Source organism: Salmo trutta, chromosome 28, assembly GCF_901001165.1.
Source record: "Salmo trutta chromosome 28, fSalTru1.1, whole genome shotgun sequence".
NCBI classification, from domain to species: Eukaryota; Metazoa; Chordata; class Actinopteri; order Salmoniformes; family Salmonidae; genus Salmo; species Salmo trutta.
The window spans coordinates 39,397,779-39,411,280 of record NC_042984.1 but is presented as its reverse complement, the minus strand read 5'-3'; positions in this window follow the sequence as shown (position 1 = coordinate 39,411,280).

Sequence of the window (13,502 nt, the reverse complement as noted above, 5' to 3'; positions counted from 1 at the left end):
AGAAAATGTCAGTGAAGACACTTGCCAATTGGTCTGCGCATGTTCTGAGTACACGTCCTGGTAATCCGTCTAGCCCCGCAGCCTTGTAAATGTTGACCTGTTTCAAGGTCTTGCTCACATCGGCTACGGAGAGCGTGATCAGTTGTCCGGAACAGCTGGTGATCTCATTAATGCTTCAGTGTTGCTTGCATCGAAGCCAGGATAGGCTCACGTCACTGGGCAGCTCGCGGCTGGTTTTCCCTTTGTAATTCGTAATAGTTTGCAAGCCCTGCCACATCCGACGAGCTTCAGAGCCGGTGTAGTAGGATTACATTTTAGTTCTGTATTGACGCTTTGCCTGTTTGATGGTTTGTCTGAGGGCATAGCGGGATTTCTTATAAGCATCCGGATTAGTGTCCTGCTCCTTTAATAAAGCTCTAAACTTTAGCTAGGTGTGGATGTTGCCTGTAATCCATGGCTTCTGGTTGGGATATGTACAGTACCAGTCAAAAGATGAAATCATGTAGTAACCAAAAAGGTGTTGTATAAATGAAAATATATTTGAGATTCTTGAAAGTAGACACCCTTTGCACACTCTTGGCATTCTCTCAATCAGCTTCATGACAATTCCAGATCATTGCTTCAGTCCAGGACAACTGCTTTATTTCTGTACATTACAGTATGTTTTCCTTATTAATGTTGTTGTCCCTAACTCATTAGGAAACGTAGTGTGTGATGTATGAACTTAATAACACTTTTTAAAAAACTAGGCCTAATTTCTTTTAGGGCTATTTACACCCTAACACAGTGGTCTGAAACCCCTGGTTTACAAGCCACATCAAGCAAGCAAATCACATTATGCTCGCAAAGTGACATGATCCTATTGGAATACAGCCAGAGTGAGGTTATCCAACAATTTGAACTTTTAATAACCCGCAAATTTGAACTTCTTAAATGGAAAAAGTTTGGAAACACCAAGACTCTTCCTAGAGCTGGCCGCCCGGCCAAACTTAGCAATTGGGGGAGAAGGGCCTTGGTCAGGGAGGTGACCAAGAACCCTATGGTCACTCTGACAGAGCTCCAGAGTTCCTCTGTGGTGTTGGGGGAACCTTCCAGAAGGACAACCATCTCTGCATCACTCCACGATCAGGCCCTTATGGTAGAGTGGCCAGATGGAAGCCACTCCTCAGTAAAAGGCACATGACAGCCCACTTGGAATTTGCTAAAAGGCACCTAAAGGACTCTCAGACCATGAGAAACAAGTTTCTCTGGTCTGTTGAAACCAAGATTGAACCCTTTGGCCTGAATGCCATGCTTCATGTCTGGAGGAAACTTGGCACCATCCCTATGATGAAGCATGGTGGTGGCAGAATCATGCCGTATGGATGTTTTTCAGTGGCAGGGACTGGGAGACTAGTCAGGATCGAGGGAAAGATGAATGGAACAAAGTACAGAGAGGTCCTTGATGAAAACCTGCTCCAGAGCGATCAGGACCTCAGATTGGGGCGAAGGTTCACCTGCCAACAGGATAACGACCCTAAGCACACAGCTAAGACAAAGCAGGAGTGGCTTAGGGACAAGTCTCTGAATGTCCTTGAGTGGCCCAGCCAGAGCCCAGACTTGAACCCAATCGAACATCTCTGGAGAGACCTGAAAATAGCTGTGCAGCGACACTCCCCATCCCCAACCTGACAGAGCATGAGAGGATCTGTAGAGAAGAATAGGATAAATTCCCCAAATACATGTGTACCAAGCTTGTAGCGTCATACCCAAGAAGACTTGAGGCTGTAATCGCTGCCAAAGGTACTTCAACAAAGTACCCAGTAAAGGGCCTGAATACTTTTGTAAATGTGATATTTTAGATTTTTATGTTTAATCAATTAGTAGAAATGTCTAAAAACCTGTTTTTGATTTGTCATTATGGGATATTGTGTGTAGCTTGATGAGGGGGAAAAAAAATGAATTTAATCCATTTTAGAGTAAGGATGTAAATTAACAAAATTTGGAAAAAGTCAGTGGTCTGAATACTTTCCGAATGCACTGTAATGCACTGTAATGAATAGACTATGAGACTAGAACATAATGCCCTGATATAACAGTAATAATCACAATAGGCAGCCATAGCCTATATATACTAGAACGGTGGACACCAAGCCTTTCAAATCAAATCAAATTATTTTAATTTAATTTGTATTTATTTTCGTTAACCTTCATTTAACTAGGCAAGTCAGTTAAGAACAAATTCTTATTTACAATTACGGCCTACACCGGCCAAACCCGGACGATCTGGGCCAATTGTGCGCCTCCCAATTACGGCCGGTTGTGATTAGCCTGGATACGAACCAAGGTCTGTAGTGACGCCTCAAGCACTGAGATGCAGTGCCTTAGACTGCTGCGCCACTCTTAGTCGAGATCACTTTATGAGTCGAAATGTAAGCCAAGTGCAGTTCTCTGCTGGCCCTACAATGCATTGTGTGATTTCAATTAAATGATCAATAGACTGATTATAGGGCCTAACTATAGTGCATGGGAGGAGACGCACAGGCTAAAGTTATATTTCCAATTCCTAAAAATGGTAGGCTATTTACATTGATTTGAAAATTGTTATGGGATTTATATGTTTGAATGTAATGATTAAATAATTCTACCCTGAAACTTAACTAGTAGGGATATGGTCTATATAGCATGTAGAATGAGTAACTAAAGTGTTAAGCATAAGTCTAACTGGGTTGGACTAGGATAAGAGAGGAATGGGTGTCTGTGTGTTTAACAGTTCTTGGTGTTTACTTAAACTGTGGTTGACCTGCCCTAGCTTGAACTCTGAGGGTTTAAGATATGAGAGGGAGTACCCCTCAAGGTTTCCCTAATCTCAGAGGAATGAAACTGTCGGCTGGGTAATGATCTACAGTGTTAAGAGATCTGTGGCCTTAATATTTGTGGGTATGTGTGTGTGTGTGTGTGTGTGTGTGTGTGTGTGTGTGTGTGTGTGTGTGTGTGTGTGTGTGTGTGTGTGTGTGTGTGTGTGTGTGTGTGTGTGTGTGTGTGTGTGTGTGTGTGTGTGTGTGTGTGTGTGTGTGTGTGTGTGTGTGTGTGTGGGTATGTGTGTGCGTAAATAAGGAGTGAATTATAAAAATGATGTCTCTGTACAATGGACTTCAGAACGTTCTCGTGAATAAACACTTCTGATTCTTGTAAGCTGGGCCTTCGTCTGTTTCATTCAACCAGAATCTTACACATTCTGGGTGTCAGACTGAGTATTTTAATTGAAGTTAACATTGAGAACATAATTCTCATAACATAAATAAATATTGTTTCATACATCTGCTTATTTCCATATATAAAAAGAGAGGACCGATTTTTCTGTGTAGGCCTACCCTTTATTATAATTAACGTAGAGTCCCTTATTTCTAAACTCGAGTCTCAAGCTAAGCTATATGATAACTCTGGTAATAGGTCAGTTGTAATATTTAGCCATACTTTTTTATTTTTTTTAATTAACATTTATTTAAATAGGCAAGTCAGTTAAGAACAAATTCTTATTTACAATGACGGCCTAGGAACAGTGGGTTAACTGCCTTGTTCAGGAGCAGAATGACAGATTTTTACCTCGTCAGCTCGGGGATCCGACCTAGCAACCTTTCGGTTACTGGCCCAACACTACCACTAGGCTACCTGCCGCCCTGATACTGGTGAGGCACATCGGAGCATAAATTGAAATAACTTGTTTTTTTATGTCACTGGACTGATAATCATGTCTCAGCGGAGGGAGAGCGTTTGCGGTCAAGTGGAGAAACAAGTTTCATGATTTCTAAAAGTGTTGAAATAAAACGTTGTAATGCTGTAGTGTTGTCTCTTAATGTACTGAAACTGTCTTTAAGGCCCTCGATTAGGTCAATGCAATCAGTGATTGATATAGAGGGGGACTGGAGGCCCATCATGGCCAAATCCCTGATATCAAATAACTTAGAATATTGTCCAACATCCTTTTCAATACACAGTCTCTTGGAAAAATGTTATAGTGAGCTTTGTTTGGCCATTTCACTTGTTTTTGCTAGCCAAGTTGGCTAGTGAGTATTAGCTAGCTAGCTGACAGTGACTAGCCTACACAGTGTAGCCTAGCCTACACAGTGTAGCCTAGCCTACACAGCGATAGCTGCTGTTTACTGCACATGGTATCAGTGCACATGTTTTTTTTACAATATGTTTTTATTCTTTTTTCCCCTGTAAATAATCAAACATAATTCAAATTCATTACATATGCCTACATTAAATGGATTTTACGTACAGCACTAGATTTTGTGAAAGATGTCGTTGAGTATCCTGAAAGGCATCTGCAAAATAAAATTTATTATTATTACTATTTATTATTAATATGTCAGTATATATCCCTTTTGTTTTTCCACCCTCCTCCGTACTGTTTACTATGAATTCTATCTGATGGCCGGTTGTTGACTTGGAATGAAATAGGTGTCGGTACTCATTTTGGGTGCCGGTACTCATTTTGGGTGCATGTACCGTTTATAATTAGATGCAGGATCTCCTCAATAGTTTTGCGCTAATATTCTGTAGGAGGTGGCAGGAACCCTAGGGGTTAAGAGCGTTCCTCCTGTAAGTCGCTATGGATAAGAGCGTACACTAAATGTAAATGTAAAATGAGATGCAGGAACTAAAGCGGAAGAAAATTTGAGGTGCCAGTATTTAGTTCCGGTGAGCTCCTGACCAAGTCAAGTACTGTGCTTAGACAAAAAGACAAATAATGTCCCATTTGGAACACTGACAAGTAGAGCCTAATTTATATACAGTTCAAGTATAGTTTTGGCAAGTCGGTTAGGACATCTACTTTGTGCATGACACAAGTCATTTTTCCAACAATTGTTTACAGACAGATTATTTAACTTATAATTCACTGTATCAGTGAAGATGCTGGAGGAAACAGGTACAAAAGTATCTATATCCACAATAAAAACGAGTCCAATATCGACAGAACCTGAATGGCCGCACAGCAAGGAAGAAGCCACTGTTCCAAAACCGCCAAAAAAATCCAGACTACGGTTTGCAACTGCACATGGGGACAAAGATCGTACTTTTTGGAGAAATGTCCTCTGGTCTGATGAAACAAAAATAGAACTGTTTGGCCATAATGACCATTGTTATGTTTGGAGGAAAAAGGGGGAGGCTTGCAAGCCGAAGAACACCATCCCAAACGTGAATCACGTGGGTGGCAGCATCATGTTGTGGGAGTGCTTTGATGTAGGAGGGACTGGTGCACTTCACAAAATAGATTGCATCATGAGGCAGGAAAATGATTTGGATATATTGAAGCAACATCTCAAGACATCAGTCAGGAAGTTAAAGCTTGGTTGCAAATGGGTCTTCCAAATGGACAATGACCCCAAGAATACTTCCAAAGTTGTGGCAAAATGGCTTAAGGACAACAAGGCCAATGTATTGGAGTGCCAGCACAAAGCCCTGACTTCAATCCTATAGAAAATTAGTGGGCAGAACTGAAAAAGCGTGTGCGAACAAGGAGGCCTACAAACCTGACTCAGTTACACCAGCTCTGTCAGGAGGAATGGGCCAGAATTCCCCCAACTTATTGTGGCATGGAATTGTGAAAAACTGAGTTTAAATGTAATTTGCCTAAGGTGTATGTAAACTTCCAACTTCAACTGTGTGTGCGTGTGTGTGTGTGTGTGTGTGTGTGTTATTCTCATCGATCCATTATCCACTCCAAAAGACACTGGATACAGTCTCTTTGTTCTTGCCCCGAGCCGTTGTGGCCCAGCAGTGTTTAATTGGTAGGTTGATTGTAACATATAGTTGGAGAGTATAGACTGTGCTGCACTAAGTGCTCATGTAAATGGTGACTGTCAGACACAGCTGAGTGTGAAGTCAGCTTGGCTCCATGTCCTCTGCTGCAGCCATCTGTTATCTGTTTCATAGTTGTCAGCTACAGAAATATTACAGCAGCCAAGAGCAACACACATGTACGCACGCACACACACACACACACACACTTGTGATTTAGAAAACGACATTGAAGGAGTTCTTGGCAATTTTGTGATCAGTGATCAAGATTAGGTAACAGATAAACTCATGGCCGTGGCATAATATGTCTCTTTTCTTTAAATTGGAACTGGCAACATTCCACCTCAATTATTTTCAGGCTTAAATAGAAAGGGAATAGTGTTCCTCAATTATCTTTGGATGAATCATTTATAATGACGCTTACTGAGCTACAAAGTCTACCACCTATTGACGTGTTCCATAAAAATCCATAAATACTAATAAACACATCAGTTATGAGGATTTTCTATCAATCCAATGTTTCTGAGATTAAGTACACAACGGTGGGTTGTAACGTCTGCTACAGTGTACTATATGCCAAGCCCACAGGACCAATATTATACTGCATAGCATGATCCCAATCCCATCCATTGATGGCTAATATGATATATCCTTACTATATACCCAGCACATCTCACTGTATATTAGCCTACACTTCATCAACTTATAGTATAGCTTTAAGTACATTGTGTTTTGGGTCATTCTCCTGTTGAAAAACAAATGATAGTCCCACAAAGCGCAAACCAGGTGGGATTACGTATCGCTGCAGAATGGTGTGGTAGCCATGCTGGTTAAGTGTGCCTTGAATTCTAAATAAATCACAGAGTGTCACAAGCAAAGCACCCCCACACCATCACACCACCTCCTCCGTGCTTCACAGTGGAAATCACAAATGCGAAGATCCTCCATTCACCTACTCTGTCTCACAAAGACACAGCGGTTCAAACCAAAAATCTCAAATTTGGACTCATCAGACCAAAGGACAGATTTCCACCGGTCTAATGTCCATTGCTTGTGTTTCTTGGCCTAAGCAAGTCTCTTATTCTTATTGGTGTCCTTTAGTAGTGGTTTCTTTGCACTAATTCAACCATTGAGGCCTGATTCACTCATTCTCCTCTAAACAGTTGATGTTGAGATGTGTCTGTTACTTTAAATCTGTGAAGCATTCATTTGGGCTGCAATCTGAGGTGCACTTAACACTAATGAACTTATTCTCTGCTGCAGAGGTAACTCTGGGTCTTCTTTTTCTGTGGCGGTCCTCATGAGAGCCAGTTTCATCATAGCGCTAGATGGTTTTTGCGACTGCACTTGAAGAAACTTTCAAAATTCTTGAAATGTTCCGTATTGACTGACCTTCATGTCTTAAATTCATTAACTGTTTCTCTTTTTGTAACCTTGATTGAAGTAAATTAGATAGAAATTGATTGATCAGTTTCCACATGATCCTAATAATACAATTAAGAGTACATGAGTGTTAATGAGGAATTGACAAAGACATTATTAAAATGATGGGATGATGCCACGAGCTCATGAAAATGTATAAAAAGATAGTTCATCTCATCGATCCATTATCCACTCCAAAAGACATTGGATACAGTCTCGTTGTTCTTGCCCTGAGCCGTTGTGGCCCAGGAGTGTTTAATTGGTAGGTTGATTGTAACATATAGTTGGAGAGTATAGACTGTGCTGCACTAAGTGCTCATGTAAATGGTGACTGTCAGACACAGCTGAGTGTGAAGTCAGCTTGGCTCCATGTCCTCTGCTGCAGCCATCTGTTATCTGTTTCATAGTTGTCAGCTACAGAAATATTACAGCAGCCAAGAGCAACACACATGTACGCACGACACACACACACTTGTGATTTAGAAAACGACATTGAAGGAGTGAGTTCTTGGCGATTTTGTGATCAGTGATCAAGATTAGGAAACAGATCAACTCATGGCCATGGCATAATATGTCTCTTTTCTTCTTTCAAAGTTCTTGAAATTTTCCGGATTGACTGACCTTCATGTCTTAAAGTAATGATGGACTGTCGTTTCTCTTTGCTTATTTCAGCTGTTCTTGCCATAATTTGGACTTGGTATTTTACCAAATAGGGCTATCTGATTGGCTCAAACACATTCAGAAGGAAAGAAATTCCACAAATGAACTTTTAACAAGGCACACCTGTTCATTGAAATGCATTCCAGGTGACTACCTCATGAAGCTGGGTGAGAGAATGCCAAGAGTGTGCAAAGCTGTCAGCAAGGCAAAGGGTAGTTACTTTGAAGAATCGGAAATATTTACATTTACATTTTACATTTAAGTCATTTAGCAGACGCTCTTATCCAGAGCGACTTATAAAGTGTATTTTGAATGGTTTAACACTTTTTTTGTTACTTTGTGATTCCATATGTTTTATTTCATCGTTTTGATGTCTTCACTATTTTTCTACAATGTAGAAAATGGTAAAGTTATGAAAAACCCTTGAATGAGTAGGTGTGTCCAAACTGTTGACTGGTATTGTGTGTATATATACTGTAAATCAAATGTTATTAGTCACATGCGCCGAATACAAGTAGACCTTACAGTAAAATGCTTACTTACAAGTCCCTAACCAACAATGCAATTTAAAAAATATGGATAAGAATAGAACATTTTTACCTTTATTTAACTAGGCAAGTCAATTAAGAACAAATTCTTATTTTCAATGACAGCCTAGGAACAGTGTCGTTCAGGGGCAGAACGACAGATTTTTACCTTGTCAGCTCAGGGATTCGATCTTGCAACCTTTTGGTTACTAGTCCAACGCTCTAACTACTAGGCTACTTGCCTAGTGGTTAGTAACAATGTAACAATTAATTAAAGAGAAGCAGTAAAATAACATTAGCGAGACTATATACAGAAGATTGCATCATCTGTGGATCTGTTGGGGCGGTATGCAAATTGGAGTGGGTCTAGGGTTTCTGGGATAAAGCATTTCATGGCTACAGATGTGACTGCTACGGGTCGGTAGTCATTTAGGCAGGTTACCTTAGTGTTCTTGGGCACAGGCACTATGGTGGTCTGCTTAAAACATGTTGGTATTACAGACTCGGACAGGGAGAGGTTGAACATATCAGTGAAGACACTTGCCAGTTGGTTAGCGCATGCTGGCAGTACATGTCCTGGTAATCCGTCTGGCCCTGCGGCCTTGTGAACCTCCATGGGTTGTCTTACTCATATCATAAGTGGAGAGGTTGATCACACAGTCTTCTGGAACAGCTGGTGCTCTCATGCATGTTTCAGTGTTATTTGCCTCAAAGCGAGCATAGAGGTAGTTTAGCTCGTCTGGTAGGCTCGTGTCACTGGGCAGCTCTTGGCTGTGCTTCCCTTTGTAGTCTGTAATGGTTTGCAAGTCCTGCTACATCTGATGAGCATCAGAGCCAGTGTAGTATGATTCGATCTTAGTCCTGTATTGATGCTTTGCCTGTTTGATGGTTCATCGGAGGGAATAGAGAGATTTCTTTTAGGCTTCTGGGTTAGAGTCCCGCTCCTTGATAGCGGCAGCTCTAGCCTTTAGCTCAGTGCGAATGTTGCCTGTAATCCATGGCTTCTCAATGGGGTTTGTACGTACGGTCACTGGGGGGATGACGACATTAATGCACTTATTGATGAAGCCAATGACTGATGTGGTGTACTCCTCAATGCCATTTGAGGAATCCCGGAACATATTCCAGTCTGTGCTTGCAAAACGGTCATGTAGCTTAGCATCAGCTTCATCTGACCACTTTTTAATTGATCTAGTCACTGGTGCTTCCTGCGTTCATTTTTGCTTGTAAGCAGGAATCAGGAGGATAGAATTATGGTCAGATTGCCAAATGAAGGGCGAGGGAGAGCTTTGTATGCATCTCTGTGTGTGGAGTTAAGATGGTCCAGAGTTTTTTTTCCCCTCTGGTTGCACATTTAACATGCTGATAGAAATGTGGTAAAACGGATTTAAGATTCCCTGCATTTGTAAGGGTCCTGTGTGTAGCTGGTGTAGAGAGTCAGGCGCAGGACAGCAGAGTTGAGTAATCAACGTACTTTACTCAAAAAATGCAAATATACATAGTAACATATGAGCCCACAAAGACGGACCGAATTACAAATAAACAATCACTCACAAACACAACATGGGGAACAGAGGGTTAAAATAATAAACAAGTAATTAGTTGAGTGAAGCCAGGTGTGTGAGATAAAGACAGAACAAATGGAAAATGAAAAGTGGATCGGCGGTGGCTAGAAAGCCGGTGACGTCGCCAGCCGAACGCCGCCCGAACAAGGAGAGGGACCGACTTCGGCGGAAGTTGTGACAGCATTAAAGTCCCCGGCTACTAGGAGCGCCGCCTCTGGGTGAGCATTTTCTTGTTTGCTTATGGTGGAATACAGCTCATTCAATGCTGTCTTAGTGCCAACCTCAGTCTGTGGTGATATGTAAACAGCTACAAAAAATATATATGAAAACTCTCTAGGTAGATAGTGTGGTCTACAGCTTATCATGAGATACTCTACCTCAGGTGAGCAATAGCTTGAGACTTCCTTAGATATCGTGCACCAGCTGTTATTTACAAAAATGCATAGGTAGAGAAATGAACATTTAATTACCTGGCAACAGCTCTGGTGGACATGCCTGCAGTCAGCATGCCACTTGCATACTAACTCAAAACTTGAGACATCTGTGGCATTGTGTTGTGTGACAAAACTGCACATTTTAGTGTGGCCTTTTATTTTCCCCAGGACAAGGTTCACCTGTGTAATGATCATGCTGTTTAATAATCACTGTATATATACACTGCTAAAAAAAATAAAGGGAACACTTAAACAACACAATGTAACTCCAAGTCAATCACACTTCTGTGAAATCTAACTGTCCACTTAGGAAGCAACACTGACTGACAATAAATTTCACATGCTGTTGTGCAAATGGAATAGACAACAGGTGGAAATTATAGGCAATTAGCAAGACACCCCCAATAAAGGAGTGGTTCTGCAGGTGGTGACCACAGACCACTTCTCAGTTCCTATGCTTCCTGGCTGATGTTTTGGTCACTTTTGAATGCTGGCGGTGCTTTCACTCTAGTGGTAGCATGAGAGGGAGTCTACAACCCACGCAAGTGGCTCAGGTAGTGCAGCTCATCCAGGATGGCACATCAATGCGAGCTGTGGCAAGAAGGTTTGCTGTGTCTGTCAGCGTAGTGTCCAGAGCATGGAGGCGCTACCAGGAGACAGGCCAGTACATCAGGAGACGTGGAGGAGGCTGTAGGAGGGCAACAACCCAGCAGCAGGACCGCTACCTCTGCCTTTGTGCAAGGAGGAGCAGGAGGAGCACTGCCAGAGCCCTGCAAAATGACCTCCAGCAGGCCACAAATGTGAATGTGTCTGCTCAAACGGTCAGAAACAGACTCCATGAGGGTGGTATGAGGGCCCGACGTCCACAGGTGGGGGTTGTGCTTACAGCCCAACACCGTGCAGGACGTTTGGCATTTGCCAGAGAACACCAAGATTGGCAAATTCGCCACTGGCGCCCTGTGCTCTTCACAGATGAAAGCAGGTTCACACTGAGCACATGTGACAGACGTGACAGAGTCTGGAGATGCCGTGGAGAACGTTCTGCTGCCTGCAACATCCTCCAGCATGATCGGTTTGGCGGTGGGTCAGTCATGGTGTGGGGTGGCATTTCTTTGGGGGGCCGCACAGCCCTCCATGTGCTCGCTAGAGGTAGCCTGACTGTCATTAGGTACCGAGATGAGATCCTCAGACCCCTTGTGAGACCATATGCTGGTGTGGTTGGCCCTGGGTTCCTCCTAATGCAAGACAATGCAAGACCTCATGTGGCTGGAGTGTGTCAGCAGTTCCTGCAAGAGGAAGGCATTGATGCTATGGACTGGCCCGCCCGTTCCCCAGACCTGAATCCAATTGAGCACATCTGGGACATCATGTCTCGCTCCATCCACCAATGCCACGTTGCACCACAGACTGTCCAGGAGTTGGCGGATGCTTTAGTCCAGATCTGGGAGGAGATCCCTCAGGAGACCATCCGCCACCTCATCAGGAGCATGCCCAGGCATTGTAGGGAGGTCATACAGGCACGTGGAGGCCACACACACTACTGAGTCTCATTTTGACTTGTTTTAAGGACATTACATCAAAGTTGGATCAGCCTGTAGTGTGGTTTTCCACTTTAATTTTGAGTATGACTCCAAATCCAGACCTCCATGGGTTGATAAATTGGATTTCCATTGATTATTTTTGTGTGATTTTGTTGTCAGCACATTCAACTATGTAAAGAAAAAAGTTTTTAATAAGAGTATTTCATTCATTCAGATCTAGGATGTGTTATTTTAGTGTTCCCTTTATTTTTTGGAGCAGTGTATATAGAGAGAGATTTTACTGAGTTACAGTTCACATAAGGAAATCTGTCAATTCAAATAAATGAATTAGGCCCTAATCTATGGATTTCACATGACTGGGGAATAGATATGCATCTGTTGGTAGAGATACCTTAAAAAAAAAGTAGGGGTGTGGATAAGAAAACTAGTCAGTGTCTGGTATGACCATCATTTGCCTCATGCAGTGCGACATATCTTGTTCTCATAGAGTTGATCAATTTGTTGATTGTGGCCTGTGGAATGTTGTCCCACTCCTCTTCAATGGCTGTGCGAAGTTGCTGGATATTGGTGGGAATTGGAACACGCTGTCGTACATGTCGATCCAGAGCATCTCAAACATGCTCAATGGGTGACCTTTCTGGTGAGTATGCAGGCCATGGAAGAACTGGGACATTTTCAGTCTCCAGGAATTGTGTACAGATCCTTGCGACATGTGCATTATTATGCTGAAACGTGAGGTGATGGTGGCGAATGAATGGCACGACAGTGGTTCTCAGGATCTCGTCACGGTATCTCTGTGAAATTGCAATTGTGTTTGTTGTCCGTAGCTTATACCTGCCCATAACATAAATCCACTGCCACAATGGGGTATTCTGTTCACAACGTTGACATCAGAAAACTGCTCACCCTACACGACACCATACCAGGGTCTGCCATCTGCCAGGTAAAGTTAAAACGTGATTCATACGTGAAGAGCACACTTCTCCAGCGTGCCAGTTGCCATCGAAGGTGAGCATTTGCCCACTGAGTTTCTTACAACGCCAGACTGCAGTCAGGTGAAGACCCTGGTGACGATGACGAGCACACAGATGAGCTTTCCTGAGATGGTTTCTGAAAGTTAATGCAGATATTCTTCGGTTTTGCAAATGCAGTTTCATCAGCTGTCCGGGTGGCTGGTCACAGACGATCCCGCAGGTGAAGAAACCGGATGTGGATGTCCTGGGCTGGCGTGATTACACGTGGTCTACAGGTGTGAGGCTGGTTGGATGTGCTGCCAAATTCCCTAAAACGATGTTGGAGATGGCTTATGGTAGAGAAATTAACATTTAATTACCTGGCAACAGCTCGGATGGACATGCCTGCAGTCAGCATGCCACTTGCACACTAACTCAATACTTGAGACATCTGTGGCATTGTGTTGTGTGACAAAACTGCAAATTTTAGTGTGGCCTTTTATTGTCCCCAGCACAAGGTTCACCTGTGTAATGATCATGCTGTTTAATCAGCTTCTTGATATGCCACACATGTCGGGGATGGATTATCTTGGCAAAAGAAAAATGCTTAATA